Here is a 14013-nt window from a genome sequence, read left to right as displayed (position 1 = left end):
CAACGCTCATGTCCATCCAGCTGTTATTCCCCCTTTTAAAGGTTTTATTGCATCATGACGTGTTGATATCAAAAACAGGATCGTCACACCTGTCACACACACACACACACACACACACACAGTTGAATACCCTCTTTTACACTCTGCCATCACTTAAGAGCATTTTACTCTAAATCATTTATTCAGTTGTTCTTCGGTCACATACAGAATCAAAAGAGTCCCAGAATAGACATGATCCTCTCATTCAGACGAATGGGATAAGTGGGGAAAATGAAAAGACAAGGAAAAAGAACAATTTGCAATTAAATGGTGCTTCACATTGGAAAGCAAATATATTAAAAACAAATTCTATTTTTCTGGTCTGGTGGCAGAGGGATTAAAAAATGTAGTTTTAATGAAAGTCTATGGAACAGAGGCATAAGAGCATTACTCTCTCTTGAATTATACTCATAGGACCTGTTTCCTGAATTTTCCACAAAAACGGCAGCCCTGGCCTAACCCTAGTATAGCACAGCCAAAATCACTGTAAAACAACAAAAACAAAACAAAAACAATAACCCACAAAAATTACTTCATACCATGAAGACAACTGGAGACAATATGGCGCCATGTGGAAGCTCTGTACCAGAGGGCGATCCTTGAGCTTCTCCACGGGAAGACGCAGACCACAGCAACCTGATCAAGGAGAGGCAGGGGCTCTACATGCAACTTCACCAGCCCGATGTCTATGAGGAAGATCTGAGGACGCAGCATCGATGCAATCAGAGGATGCTGGAGTGAATGAACGCTGAACAAGAGATGACGGCAGGCAAAGGAGCAAAGAGGAAGAACCGGTTTGTGTGGTTGTTCACCGTAGGTGCTGGGTGGGACACCGCTTCATCTGCTGTAGCTAGTTAGCCAGGTAGCATAGTGGTCATCGGCTGTGGTGGACAGGAATGCAGTAAATTTACTTGAGTACTGTTCTTAAGTACAGTTTTTGAGTATCTGTAGTTTACTTGAGTATTACTTTGGGGGGATACTTTTATTTTCACTCCACTACATTTGAAGGACAAAGATTGTACTTTTTACTCCACTACATTTTTATTGATGTTCTCGTTACTCACTACTGTTGAGCTTACGTCAGCTGATGACTGTTTCTGCTGAGTCGTGTATGGTTTGTCTCAGTCGTATTGCCGTACCTGTACAACGTCACGCCATACAATCCATACAATGGAGGAAGAAACACATGAAACTCCCGCCGAGCACCCGTGGCCTTATCTCAAACCCATGTCTGAGATTCATTAGAAAAAAATGGATTCGAATCAGTTGAAATGTTTGTTGTTCTTCTATCCATTTTCTTCTTGCTGGTTCCCCCTGGACAGGTCACCAGTCCATGGCAGGACCAACACATAGAGACAGACAACCATTGGCTCTCCCAGCCACGCCTACGGTCAATTTAGAGTCTGGATTAACCTGGTCCCTCTTGATGTCTTTGGACTGTGGAGGAAGCTGGAGTACCAGAGAGAACCCAGCAGGAACAGGGAGAACATGGAGACTCACCCAGAAAGACCCCGTGCTCCAGCCGGGGCTCCACCCACAACCTTCTTGCTGGGGGGCCACAGTGAAGACCACTGCCCCACCGTGCCACCCTGTTGTTGTGCTTACTGCAAACAAATTATATAACGGCCAACAAAAACTCGTCTTCCAACCTGAAAAAGCACATCGCAGTATGTAGTTACTGACGTTAGCTGGCTTGATGTTCGTTAAATTGCAGATGACTATTTTTAGTGTAATTGTATGAGCTTGTAGTTTCATTGTTGCCACTTTTAAACGGTTTAAAATATAGCAACTGTTGCATTGCATTTGATTAAGTTGACCTTCTGTTCATGTTTTGTACGATTCCTATCAGAGTCCAAGGTAGGGGTTAGGTGTGTGTGTGTGTGTGTGTGTGTGTGTGTGTGGGTATAGGTTAATATACTTCTGTTGAAGTTGAAAAAGGACTCCCTAAGTTTGAGTAGTTTAATTTGAGAGAATTTCATTATCTGTTATTTCATTGGAGGTAAAGCTGATCCAATAGAATTAGCATTTTTTGTTAGGAATCCTGTTCATTTAAAGAACGATATTCTAATGTGGTACACATTTGAACTGGCAAGATAAAAGCTCATTAGCCAATCAAAGGACACCCTGAATGTCACGATAAACCCTATAAACTGGTAAATGTCAGGTAGTGGTAACTATATTTTGTCAGTTTCGAACCATCTCACTGCTAATCGTCGAAGGCAAGATTTTCTTTAGCATCCTGTCACGACGACTAACAGAGTTCCTTCTGAAGAACAGCTACATTGACACCTCTGTTCAAAAGGGTGGAATCCCTGGAGTGCCGGGCTGCTTTGAACACACTGGTGTGGTAACACAACTCCTCAGGGAGGCACGTGAAGGGAAGGGGGACCTCACTGTGCTATGGCTCAATCTTGCCAATGCATATGGCTCTATCCCACACAAGCTTGTTGGGCTTGCCCTCCATCGACATCATGTTCCCAGCAAAGTCTCAGACCTTATCCTGGATTACTACAATAACTTCAGGCTAAGAGTCACCGCTGGATCAGTTACATCAGATTGGCATCGGCTTGAGAAAGGCATTATAACCGGCTGCACCATCTCAGTCATCCTTTTCGCCCTCGCCATGAACATGATTGTCAAGTCAGCTGAGGTAGAGTGCAGGGGCCCCTTGACAACATCAGGAGTACGCCAGCCCCCGATAAGAGCCTTCATGGATGACCTTACTGTCACCACTACATCCGCACCAGGCAGCAGGTGGATTCTCCAAGGCCTAGAGAAGCTCATCACCTGGGCAAGGATGAGCTTTAAGCCAGCAAAATCAAGGTCTCTAGTGCTCAAGAGAGGGGAAGTAGTGGACAGATTCCGCTTCTCACTGGCTGGAGCCACCATCCCTTCCATCACAGAGAATGTGTCCTTCCAAGCCCAGCAAACCTCCAAGTCTGGGGTAAAACAGAGACACCATCCTGTCCCCACTGCCCAGGATGAGGCTCCCTGGAACACCTACTCAGCAGCTGCCCAAAAGCCCTTAGAGACGGGCGCTATCGCTGGCGCCACGACCAGGTGCTTAGGGCAGTGGCTGACAGCATCGCCACCGCCATCAATACCAGCAAAAGCCACCACAGTCCTAAGACCATTATGTTCCACAGAGCTGGAGAGAAGCCCAACATACCACCACGGGCAAAGGCCGGCCTCCTCACCTCCGCCAATGACTGGCAACTGGAAGTGGACCTGGGCAGACAGCTGAAGTTTCCTCCCAGGATTACATCGACTAGGCTTCGCCCAGACATGATCATTGTCTCGAATTCCACCAAGCAGCTGATCATTCTGGAGCTCACTGTGCCATGGGAGGAACGCATGGACAAGGCCAACGAGAGAAAACGTGCCAAGTACCAGGAGCTGGTGGAAGAGTGCAGGAGGCAGGGCTGGAAGACGATCTGTGAGCCTCTGGAGGTGGGCTGCCGGGGATTCGCAGGCCGTTCACTCTGCAGAACATTTACGCGGCTAGGACTCGTCGGGGAGGCCAAACGGAAGGCCATCAGATCCGCAACTGAAGCCGCAGAGAAAGCCACAAGATGGCTTTGGATTAAGAGGGCAGAACCGTGGGCAAACGCTGCTGGGACACAGGCCGGGGATGGATCACCCCGGTCGGGTCGCCTGGGCTGAGGGGGTCTGATGTTGAAAGACCCGAAACCCCCAATGATCCCAGGATACAACATCACTGATGATGTGTCCCAGCGCATCCGCAAGTGTATCTTTGAACTACCTCATGAAGAGTGCAAGTGTAACGCCAGCATGGTTGGTGGATGCAGCTGAGTCTGTGTCCTGAGGCTTCTTGCCTTCATTTGTTCACTTTTTTAGCAATAAACATGTTGTATAATGACAATAAAGCTATTTTCCTTTCCTGTATTTCCTGAGATACTTTTTAAAATACTTTTACTTAAGTAATTTTTTAAGCAAATACTTTAGTACTTTACTTCAGTAATATTTTGACGAAGCTTCTTTTACTTGTATTGGAGTAATATTTGACAAGGAGTATCTGTACTTTTACTCAAGTAGTGAAGTTGTGTTCTGTGTCCACCAGGATCCAGGATTATTAATGGCCGCCGGAGTGCATTTGATGATCTGTTTGAGCATTAATGTTTTAATGGTATTTTCATGCTGCATTCAGCTGCACCTGGTGAGGCCAGGGAGGCTGTTTAGCCTGACATAGTTGATATGTTTTATGTTCTTGTTCTCCTTCGTTGAAATCAATAAATCTGTCATTCTTATTATAAAATGAAAAACCCGTCCATCCGAGTCCACTTACCTCCTCCCTTATGGCCGTAGAGAATCGTCATCCACACAGAGTGGTGTGGCCTGATCAACATTTTTGATTTATTTAGTAATTTTATTAAGAAATAGCAACCCTTCTTCTTTTTCTGGAGCATAAACGATGAGTTTGGAAGCAACCAGACAAGCTAAACAGGCTAACGACTGAACTCAGAATGAAGCAAAGCCAAACTGATCTGATGGAGATGGAAAGAAATCATGGAACCCAAATGCACCTCAGCGGAGATATTAAGCTTTATAAGGACATAAAGGACTAAAGGAATAATTCTGATTCACTGTCTGTGAGACATTTTAGGATCTGATTCTCTGGAATGTCAAATTCTGGACTATGGCAAAATGCCACAGCACGACAGAGCTTCTTTTATTTTTCTCTATAAACTAAAGGGTGCAGTTCCTTTTCTCCCCTCAAGGGTGGAGTTAGTTAGTGTAGTTACCCTCCACCTGAATGAATGACACTGTAGAGTTTATATGGGGGGTGGATAATGCACACAAGCGGCAACATGCCCCTGTAAAACTACTGAGTGTTGACTGACGAGCAGAACCTCCACCCTGGTCGCTCCCTGCTGGACAGAGACGAACAAAAATCAGTTGTTCAACGAGGCCGGTTTCAGCTGTGGTCTGATGTCAGAACCGGTTCATGATAGGACTCAAACATCAAGATGATTTTATCATGATGTGCTGCAAAAATTTAAAAGGCTCTTCCTCAGCACATGCAACTCTACGCACACACGCACACACACACACACACACACACACACTCTGTCTCCAGCAGGTATGATCAGCAAAGCGCCAGGCCTGAGCAAATGTTGCATCCTGCAGGCTGAGAGCAGCAGGACAGCGGAGATGAGGAGACGGATGGAACCAGAGGAGGAAAGAAGCTGCAGCCTCACCACACACGGGACAGTTGCATCAGGACAGACAAGGGAGACGGCTCCTCCTCTGTAGCGCCACCTCCTGTCAGTGATTACATGGTGCTATGGTGAAATTCCAGCTCTATTTATAAAGCACATTTCATTTGATAAGCACAAACTTGATGTGCTAGGAAATATTAACAGGAAATAGATGTCACACATTACCAAATCATATCGCACAAAAGTGTATGATACATAAACACCTGCAAGATAGAAATCCCAAGAAAATGGGAAGAGGTAGACAGTGCCAATACTGCTGGAAGGGGATCGTAACAACAATGGTTCCTTTCAACGTACTCCTGCTCTCTCTCCCTCCAAGCGGTCAAAGCAGATGGCCGTTCCCATTGAGCCTGGGTCTGCTCCACCTTCCGGCCTGGTAAAGGAAGCTTCATGGAGAACTGTTGGGCGTGAACGAGGTGAAGGAATGAGATTCCAGACCTGCTCCACTCGTTAAGTGTTGCGAGATAACTTTTGTTGTGATTTGGCACCGTACAAATGCAACTGACTTGACGTGACTTGATTGACAAAGTGCAACCTGTTTAGCCATCATTTAGAACCCAGCCAGGAGCTTGTTTGATAAAAAAAAAATCACTTTCTAATGTGTTTGTGCAGCGCCCGACCCACGTGACGAACACAGATGACCACCACATCACGCTGGGCGCGCCCTGGCTCTTATTTTTAAAGTTAATGGTGCCGTATCAGGCAAGTTGAAATAAAATAAACAAATTTGGCTCTGTGCCTCCACGTAGTAGAATACAAAATATTACAGAATAAATCCTACTCAGAAAAATAAACAGATTGAAGATTTTCAAAAATGATATTTTTTCTCTTTTACATCATCACACACACACACAGCTTTATGCCCAGTCACTTTTTTTTGTTGGACCTCACAAAGTGAAACCTTCATAGAAAGAAAAAAAAGACAAAAAATGTCCACACCAGAGAGTCAAAAAAATAAAACAAATAAAAAATCCCTTGCAAGCCTGAGTCGATGCTCTGGAACGGCAAGGCCATAAACCTGGTGACCGCAAAAAAAAAACCCAAAAAAACAAAGAAAGACGTGCACTGTTTGTGGTCTTCCGCGCTCATTCTGTCTGTCGTTCGCGGCTGTGAGATGTGCGAATGTTAGGAAAGGGAGATGAGGAAGTGGTGAAAGAGGGGTGAAGGAAAGGTGACTGAAGATGGAAGTTGAGCACGGTGAGGAGATGCCGCGTCCTCCACGACGACACACATGTGGCCCGACCCGCCTTCGACACCCGCCTTCGCCACCCGGATTAATACAAAAAGATCCAAGGAACACGCCAGCCGTGTCCCCTGGCAAGCACACAAATAGACACGTAGCAGGTACACCGACATTCACAAACACATCATTACAAGACATACACATGTCCCTCGGCGCTAGCGTGAGCTAATCGCTAATAACGTTTAGCATCTCCTCATAGCAACACGGTTGATTTTGTCCTTCTTTGATGACAAAACTCCAGCACAAACATTCCTTGCAGTTCTCCACGTTCTGCCTGGTCTCGGTCTCTGTGTCCATTCACCTGCTCCCCGGATGTCCCACCCCTCCTCTCCCGATTGGACAACAGTATCAGTGCCAACACAAACAACCACTAGACAGACTTGGATGAGATAAATGACAGCTGAAAAGGGAACAATCGCTCCACGACTGAAACCAAACTTATCGTAAGAGAATACTTTAACAGACATATTTTTAACTTCATAATTGTCCCTTTTCTTCCTCACAATCACGTCATCACACTCAAAATGAATTACATTCAAATGAACTTTTAACACCTTGTTTACGATCCATTTGACCATTTTGAATCTATATATTCATCTATTTATCTGTTTATTTTACAGCAGACACAGTTGTAACTGATCCCAGGTCATGTTGAAGAGAATTCTAGAAGGAGGACCCGAGGGACAGAGCACCATGAGCTGATCTGGTGCTGAGGGGACCTTTACGATGGAGCCATCAGGTGTATGTTCCCTGAGCATGTCAACAGCATCGGAGGGAACAAGGCCATCCATGGAGTTCAGAACAATAAGGGATGATTTAAAATCCTTGTTTTACAGGAAGCCAGTGAAGAGAAGATAAAACCAGAGTAACGTGTTCAGACCTTTCGGTTTTACTGAAAACTCCGACTGCGGCATTCGGAATGAGCTGGAGATTTAACACCTGCTTTGTCAGTCCAGCAAAAAGTGTTCGTCTTCTACTACTAATGGAATCTACTTGAACCACATGCATGAGCCAGCTTTGCAGAGTCTGACTGCGATAAAAGCATTACGATTTAGATATATTTCTAAGATGATTAAAGCAGCCTTAAAGACATGAGCTGTGTGTGGTTGGAAATTAAGATCAGCATCTAAAATTACTCCGAAGTTTTTGTCACGCTCACCGGGTTTTACTGACGGAGGAGTGAAAGAGGGGGGAAATTTTGCGCCTCAGAGCCTCATGACCTACTAAAAGAATCTGTTTTGTCCTCATTCAGCTGCAAAAAGTTTGTCATCCAATTTTTAATAACAAGGCACTGAATGAGGTCATTGATTAGGCTAAGATGATTGGCAGTGATGGACACGTATGACTGGGTGTCATCAGCATATGAATATTCAATATTACGTGGTGAATGATGGACCCAAGCGGTAGCATATATATGTAGACAAGAAGAAGACCAAGAGTTGACCATTGTGGGACTCCATATTTAATGATCACATTATCTGATTCATAGCTGCCAATCAAAACAGGGAAAGATTTGATGAAAGCCACTCCAGAAGTGTTCTAGAATCACATGATCCTGTCAAGGGGGTGTAGGTGGGGAAACAGGATCCAAGTGCAGACAGCAGGGGTTGAACAAAAGGTATTTAATCAAACAGCAAAGTGACAACGCAAGGCGTCCAAAGTTCAACGGAAGAAAAAAAAAGTAGCAAACAAAGGGGTCAACAGGCCTCAGTCCCGGACGAGTACAGAGTGACAACAAAACCGAATGAAAAACAAGACTGAGAACGAAACTTCCTGGACACACAGAGGAGCTGGGAACCCAACAAGACTTGACAACGACGAAACCAAGCACAAACACAATGATCTGACCAGCGACAACGGGAAACAGAGGTTAAATACGCCGGGGGAAATGAGACACATGAGGTCATCACGGGAGGGAACACAGGAAGACAGGACACAAACTACAAAGTAAAACAGGAACAGGAGACAAGGATCATGACAGACCCACTGTAGCGAATGCTGCACAAAGATCAGGAGGTACCAGAATGGAGATTTTGGAATTGTTGTCTTCGTTAATTCTGAGATGATTGACTTCTCCGACTAGGGTAGTTTCTGTACTGTTAGCTTGGAACCAGACAGGTAGACATACAGCAGCTGCTTACCTGACAGTGGTAGCAGTGTAAGCAGTCAGCACCGCCCCCTGGCCTCCATTACACCACCACACGTTTCTTCTGCAGTGGAAACAGCTGTGATCAGCAGTCAGACCCGAGACAAACGGCCCTGCAGTGATCGCAGCTGATTATCGATGTTGATGGGCAAGCAAAACCCAGATGAAGGCGTTAATTTGTGCTTGGCATCCAGTGCTGTCTACTTTTAGACTGACGCACACGGAGGCAGCGAAAGCTTGTCATCTTGGTCGATAACCTCCATGACTCTTTGTCTTCTCTTCTTCAGTGTCTTCTCAGCTGCTGCCCTCTAAAGCGGCACCATTAGCTCCGAGCTAAATATGTGTCGCTGGCTCGTTCTGCATTCCGGAGTCACAAAGAAGTGATGCAGTGGGGGAAAAAAAACGCTTTGTGAATTCTATCTTTTAGTAAGTACTTGAAATATACAGTTTTGGGTGAAACACTGTGTACTGGTGAGTGATGGCAGGTTCATGGACTCCTGAAGAATCATGCCAAACGCTGCAGGCTGCTTTTTTTTGGATGAAACATTTTCCGCTCAGTTTTTAGCCAGTTTGTTTCTTGCTGGACCAAAAGTGGAGTTTGGGGGTTGATACAAATATTTAGCAGTAAAAAATATCAATTTAAGGTCATAGTGTTCAATGTATGGACGTATCGTTTAGTGATATACTGTAATTTGATATGTCAAAGAACACCCAGGCTCCTGTAACACTTGAGGTAAATGTGTGTGTGTGTGTGTGTGTGTGTGTGTGTGTGTGAGAGAGAGAGATAGAGAGAGAGAGAGAGAGAGACAGATGAATGTATTTTTGATTGATTAACAAGCAGAGCAAGCCTCGTATCTTTGATCATATTCTGCTGCCCCCCCCCACACACACACACACACACACACACACACTGGCAGGAGTCCCGCCTCTGTCGTCTGTCGCATCACAGCCACCAAACACGTGATCAGTCAGCAATACAAAGTATCAAAAGCACTTGATATTCAAAAACGTTGCAATTTACAACCCTGACAAAGACCAACCATGCAGCAGATATCTAAGAGCAGCGTCAGCTCACTTATTGCTGAGGAAAAAGGTTTGTTGTGGTTTCCCGAACTTTTGGCCTTTTTTGTCAGACTCCGCCCCTCTCACGTTGGTCCTCCTCCTGTTTGATTGACAGGTGCTGTGCTATTAAACATTCGTTACTTCTAATGTTCCACGCCACTTACGGCTTTGATGGTTGAAAGTGGCGCAAATCCACCAGACAGGCCCAGTTATTGTGCCCAGCATGGACCTTCCCACCAGTTTAACAGGTTTACAGGAAAACATTGAAACAGGAGGACAGTGGGAGAGGACGACAAAATACGGGAGTGTGCTGGGGATGATGGGAGTGTTTCTCCTTACTGCTAAAATGTGTGTAAGGGTATGAAGACATCAGAGGTTGTGGAGGCAAAGGCGAAGTCCTTGAGTGGAGCTGTGGTGAAAGGATAATAACATTACTGTGATAACACGAGAGAGTCAACACTGGCGTGTGCATCATAAGACAACCATGCGAACAGAAGGTCAGAGCAGCTGAAGAAACACACAAGTAGCTAGAAAAGTGACATTTGACCATGAGAGCGATGTGAGCTCAGCGTGTGTGTGTGTGTGTGTGTGTGTGTGTGTGTGTGTGTGTGTGTGTAATTTTATTGTGCAACCTTAAAAGACCCCAGCTCTTCTTCCTCCTGCTTCCCGGTGTGAAGTGTATAATTTAAATAATTAATAATTCGTGCCAACTCTACAGCGTGTGTGTGTGTGTGTGTGTGTGTGTGTGTGTGTGTGTGTGTGTGTGTGTGTGTGTGTGTGTGTGTGTTGCTGTCTGGATTCTGGATTCATAATTAAGCGTTGAGATTTTTTAGTGATGATGTTCTACCCTCAAACAAAAGCACAGATGAAGGGGAGTCAGAGCTTTTCCAAACCTCCCCCCTAACACACACACACACACACACACACACGACCACATAATTACACCTCCCCCTCTTTTTATTCTTTCCCCTACAGTAGAGCTTCTCTTTCATCTTTCTTCCTCCCTCTGACACCTTCTGCTTTAAATTTCTTGTCCATTGCTTATTTGTCCTTTTCTTCTTTCCCCTCTGCTTCATTATGTCTGACCCCCCCCCCCCCCCAGGATCCATCATCCTTTAAAATCTTCACCCTCTCATCCATTTACCTCCCATCTTTACTTTTCCTTCTCCCTCTTCGCTCTGTAGCAGGCTGGAGACTGGCAGCCTGTAATGCTGCTGATCACACACACACACACACACACACGCACACATGCACAAACCTTCCTGGGGGGTGTTGGGCATCAGTCTGTCCTGCTGTGGTACCGATCTGCTCACCAAGGTGAGGGGGCTTCTGTCCATATTTCATCACCCTACTCGCTCATCTGAGAGGGTGAAGTTCTGGTCATGCGGCAACCCACTGTGGACTGAGGTGCCAATGTGGGTGTGGTCATTACCAATCCTTGATTAAAAATTAATTCGTCTTTTGATAATGAGCCCTGATTTGAAATCATTCCAGGAACGAGACTGGGGGCAGATTTATGAGGCTCAAGCTTGTTTTTCATTCGCAGATGTGACACATTCAGATCCAAGCAGGCGCCTCAAGCTGAGGTTGGTGGATCGTGTTTGCCCGAGCGGTTCGTCACTCCACCTCCACATCGTGTGGAGGGGAGGGTCACGGAGGGGCCGCCCAGCTGAGGCCTGTGGTTGGAAAAGGTGTGGTTGGATCTGGCGCAACAGATGTTAAAAAAAATCAATATATAAATTAATAATCGATAATAACTAAATATTCACAGCATTTAAAAAGACACCATAAATCACAGTTCACACTTGATGAAATGTTATTGATCGTTTTTCACTGGTTGATCAGAGTGAGCTGCGATGGACGTTGGATGACCTGACAGAAATACATTTTTTGCCATCGTAACAAAGCTTAAATAAGAATCAGTAAAAGGAACCCTGGAATCTTACGGCCCACCTTTAAATTTCAGGTTCTGCTCTCCAAGGGGGGACAGTCTGGGCAGCCCGTTGGTAGGGGGACGTATCACATTGACTGTCATGGATCAGGTAAGCCTGGATTTGCTAAGATCCTGCTGTTTACGGAGGTTGAACTAAACTAAACATAAATGTAACGTCCTGACCATCTTGCCGCCCACCATCTGGTGTTTTTGCAGTGAGAAAACAAAGTGTGACGTGTTATTGTGTGACTATTTCAACCCAGGGGTCGTCACACCTCAAGGATATCAAAATACAAAATACAGCGTTCAACCAGTTTGTTCCAAACAAACAGGAAGTTGGCATCTGTGCCTTTACTCCAACACGAACTGGAGCATTTCTATCATGATTATTATGTCTTTTACAAGCTTCTGTTTCTGTTTCTGCCATGATTCATTTGCCTGAAACAAATTTCATGGAAATCCACAAAAACTGAGGGGAGGGTCGCTGGACAGCCCATAGACCTCTGATAAGATACCTTTAAAGTTTCTTCAGAAATTACTGAAAATGTCTTGATCTGCCCGTCCAGGATGTACCGCCCCTCATACCTGCTGGGACAGGCCCCTCCATGGATGATGGATGGACGGCGGGTGGACAGGTGGATGTATGCGGAGATATAAGTTATGGAGCTTCCCCCAGTTTCCACCAGACATGGAGCTGATCACGACCATTCCATTGCTTGAGTTACCACCAGCGGCCCGTGAAGAGTCTATTTTTGACAGAGTGCAACTGCATAGAGCAGATCCCGCCAAACAGGAAGTTCCCACATGAATGGCATCGAGAATCCAGACAACTCATAACATAACGTGTAAAATATACCATGTGGAGACTCCAGGTCACAAAAACAGACAGAAAAGGACACAAAATATCCAACTCTTCCACATAAACATGATGGAAACACGTAACCCAAGAGACAATGACCAAATCATGGGAATCAAATGAAGTTACCAGAGCCAGGCATGCAAAAACAAACACATCTGCAACGCTGCTGGTAGGACGTGCAACTGTGCGTGTGACATGAACAGCATTGCGGCTGTAACATGGCGCAGCTGTCGGGTGAATAGAGGGAGTTGGACATCCTGAGGGAACTGGGAGTGAAACCCAGTCTGCTGAGGAGGTTTGGGCATCTGGTGAGGATCTTTGCTGTGTCCCCTCCTGCAGGTGCTGACTAACCATTTTGCATTGGGAGAAGTTTGAGAACAAAAATACAATAAAAAAAATTTACGATCACATACAACTTTGCCAGATGCCAGTTGTTTTGTAGTCAGCCTGGTAATAAAAACGAGGATGCAAGTGGAAACCAAAAGTACAAAGCAAAGTGCATTTATACAACATGAGTGTAGCTCATTACCAACACACGATGTACAGTCAGTCCCCTCCCATCTGAAAAGTGTCAGAAGTTGTTCCTACAAATGGGAGGCTTTGTCTGCAACGCGTTTTAAAAGCCGTAATCAAAGCGACACCACCCCATGCAAAGAAAACGCATTTTAGCCTTTGCAAAGCAGCTTCAGTCTTTACTTGTTTAAGTGCTCCAAATCTGGCCCTCATTAGGGATGACTGATTGCTGTGTATTTATTGTCTGAAGGATAAACCCTCAGTTTATCAAGGAGCAAGAATTGCTCTTAAATTCAGTACTTAAATGATCAATCATTCATTCTGAAACGCACAAATCAGCTCTTGCATTTTTCCCTTCGTTCTCCAGCCAGAGTCAACAGATTTTTACAGCCTTTACGTTCATGATTATCTTTTTGTACAGGCACCACTTAGGATGCCGCTCACTGATTATGGCCTCAGAGTTTCCATAGTGATGCTGCAATTAATTACAGTCCTAAATGGGACAAAAGAGAGGAGAAGCAAGTATGGCACTCTAGGCCCACTCTGCCCTCTTCCTCTAAACACTCACTTCAGCAACATCACCACTCGTTACTGAATTTGCTAAACCTTTTCCATGCACAGAGCCCAAGACTGCCAACTGCCATGAGGGGTCACTTTATGATCATCATGTGTGATTCATGTCATGTCTTTGTTCATAATTGGATTTCCCCTGTTATTTGATGTTGAAAGATCATGTCTGAACTCTTGGGTTTTTCATTATTTTATCTGATGGCTGGTCTATCAAAGGCCCCTTTTACTCAGAGATTCTGTAATCGCACCGTAGAAATGGCTGGCCGTCAGTACCCCTTGTTGTTTCCAGCCAAAGCCGGCGTAATTCAGTCCCAGCTTGTGAGTTTACACAGCAGTCTGGTGCTACAGAGGCGCGACGTGTAAACCCAACAGCATTTTGAGTCAGCTGCTCCGCTTAAAAGCTTTGCT

General features: G+C 45.2%; 1 pseudogene; it reads left to right on the top strand.

Annotated features, from left to right (window-relative positions):
- The first annotated feature begins 798 nt into the window (after positions 1-798).
- On the top strand, positions 799-3702 carry LOC147241138 (uncharacterized; annotated as a pseudogene).
- Positions 3703-14013: the final 10311 nt, after the last annotated feature.

The sequence above is a fragment of the Aulostomus chinensis genome, chromosome 22 (assembly GCF_037954235.1).
Source record: "Aulostomus chinensis isolate RoL2024-O1b breed Wild chromosome 22, RoL_Achi_v1.0, whole genome shotgun sequence".
In the NCBI taxonomy this organism is placed as follows: Eukaryota; Metazoa; Chordata; class Actinopteri; order Syngnathiformes; family Aulostomidae; genus Aulostomus; species Aulostomus chinensis.
Note: the sequence above shows the minus strand (reverse complement) of the source record. Positions and strands in the feature narration are given on the sequence as shown.